This window comes from Trichosurus vulpecula, chromosome 6, assembly GCF_011100635.1.
Source record: "Trichosurus vulpecula isolate mTriVul1 chromosome 6, mTriVul1.pri, whole genome shotgun sequence".
NCBI lineage: Eukaryota > Metazoa > Chordata > Mammalia > Diprotodontia > Phalangeridae > Trichosurus > Trichosurus vulpecula.
Window position 1 is genome coordinate 56,856,750 of NC_050578.1, and position 2,962 is coordinate 56,859,711.

Genomic DNA, 2,962 nt, shown 5'->3' on the forward strand with positions numbered 1-2,962 from the left:
CCCATCCAAAATTACCAGATAACTGAAATCCCAAGAAATGAAGAAAAGGTGTTTCAGTATTTCTGTTCTAACCTTCATGATTATGGTGGCAAAGAGCATCATTATCTTAGCTATTCATGAGGAACTGAGAGGTCTTTTTTTTTTAAGATGCCACAGTGGAAAGAGCATTGGCTTTTGAGCCAGTGTAATAGTAATTAAGGTGGGACTTTTTGCTGTTCTTCTCTCAAGTACCTTTAATGGTTCTGGCCTTTGTTTGAATGGGGCAGATAAAGTGGGATCTTTTTGTCTTGAAGTATTTCTTAGCACTGAGACAATTGGGAGTTATGGACTTGGGTATGATGTGATACTGGGGATGGGGAACTTTCCACCACCCAGCCTGGGTGAGGTCAGAGCCCTCAGGGCTCTGAACAGGATATAGTTGAGGAGAGCTTGGTGTTAGGCTTTTGGGGCACACTCATGGAAGGAGTGTTGAGACTCTGGGCAAGCTGCAAACTGCCCCCCAGCTTTGCAACCCAGATGTTGGTATTTCTCTGGTAACTACGAATTGTGATTTGAATCAGACAAGGTCTGTCTGTTGATGTTGGTAATTTCTGTTTGTATTTGCCTTGAAGTTCAGGGGGGCTAATCTTTTCCCCCTGAACTGGAATGATATTTGTATGTTTGATTAAACTGAGATTGTTAACCCCTCAATGTTGCTTTCCTTAGTAAAGCAGATCAAAGAACCTGTGTTGGCAGCTTTCTGTGTGCTGGTTGTTGGCAGGTCTTACACCCCTATAGCAGCTGCTAGCAAGATTGTTGCTACAGCCAGGAAGACCTAGGCTCACATTCTATATCTGACATTTGCCAGATGTATAGCTACAAACAAGGTGTTTCCTTTCTCAGATCCTCAAATTCCTCATCTCAAAAATGGAAATATTATCTTTCATACTACCTTAGATATTGTGAAGCTCCAGTGTGATGATCATGTGTGTACCCTGCAAACTTTAGAGAATTCTATGAATGTCAGTTATTAATATGATTATAAAAAAATCACCCTGCAAGTGTGGTTGGCTTTATTATTTCAGAGTTATTACTAAAGGAACTAGAATGGAGAAAGGTCAGCGACTCCTTTAACTTATTGAGCAAGTCAGCTTTCAGGAAAAGAGAATTTGTTCCTCTGAGAACTGCCTTTAGAGAGGGACTTGCCCTCCTCTTGACCTCTCAGGTTTAGATTTACAGACCTTGTCATGCACAATGTCTAGTTTGACAGGTGAGAACATTCCATCAAGATCATCAGGAAGCAGAATGTCTTCCTCCTTAGCAATCTCCTCCTCTCATAGCAAAGTCTTGGTTCTCTATTTGTGCAATTCATTATGATCTGGGTTTTTTGTGTATTTCTTTGAGTATTTGTTTAGTCTACCCAACACATTACAAACTCCTTGACTATTAGAGACTATTCTTCGTCTTCCTCATATCCTAATGTAGAGTTTTGCCTATAATGACATCTTAAGAAATGTTGGTTTGTTAAATATAGAGGCCTATAAGTAAAAATACTTGACTAAAAGCATGAATCCAACATTAGAATGAGGAGAAGGAAGGAAGTAGGTTAGCTTTGCCTTTACTCTTTTATTTCCTTGTTGATTTTATTTCCTTTCATGTACCCACTTCTTCCATATTACATTATCGAATATGTAATATGGAAACCTCTACTGTCCTTTTCCTCATAGCTTTACCTTTTGGCCTACATATCTGTCACATCACTTGATTGGTGAATTTTTAATTTATGGAATTATTAATTGAATAAGGGAATGGAACCATAAGGGGATCCATCTGAGTCATATTGGGGGAGGTGCACCCAGTTCTCTGGATACTTTTTGGGAAGACCACAGTGGCCGCAGAGAGTTCAATCACATTTTAAGAATGCATAGATGGTACACGGGCAGAAAGGATGAGAAGTACTGTGACAAACAATGTGGGGACAGGTTTAGACAGGCAGACACTGAGGCCTGGGGTGGGATGATGGAGGAAGGCAAGCAGTAAGGGGGAGAGAACAGGGAGGGGAAGAGTCATTTATGTCACTGTGGATCAGAGTTGGGACCTCTAGAGCAGCATGGACCTTTAAGAGAAAAAAAAATAGTACTCGAGGGCAGGAGTTTGGGGTCTCATTTTATAGGGTTTTGGTGGGGGACAGGCTAACTCTTTTCTGTCCCACCTTGGGGTTAGTCCATTAACATATTCATTCATATCATTTCAACGTTAAACTTATCATCAACATATTGTTCTGTTGATCTTAGCTGCAGCTGTCTGGAACACATGTGAGGCTTTTACACATCATAGTAGTTAGCAGAATGGTCCCACTGAGGCTCTAATAGTAAGGCCCATCTTGCTTCCCCTCATTTAGCAGTTAATTTAGGATACACTCTGCAAGTAACCATAATGCTTCTTTGAACTATGGGATGGGCTATAACTTCTAGGTTTCCCTATTATTATTATTATTATTCCTATTATTGTTACTTTATACTGGCTACTTATAAACTTAATAAATCAACCAGAAAAGGTAAGGTGGGGGGAAGGTCAAGGGATCAGAACAATATATATTTTAACACAATTGATCTCTATAACTTTCCTCTTTTTTTAAAGCAGAGAATTGCAAAGATCTCAAAAAGAGAGTAAGAATTGTGAGAGGTATGATGCAGCACTATCCTATTACAGCCTCTGCAGTGGAAAGACTCATTCTCTGAGTGTGGATAAGAAGCCAAGCTTTAGAAAGTATCCTTTCTGAAGACAATACCAACTATTGGTATTTAGTTAACCTGGCATCTCTCTTTGACCTGCTCACTTCACAAAACTAATTCACCTGAAAACATCTTCTAATATTGTTTCAGGAGAATGAACTGACACCTATGGAATTGACGTCATTAGATTGAAGTATATTTAAAGTAGAGTAGTAGATCTCTATCTATCTGTCTATTAAAGAGTAGAA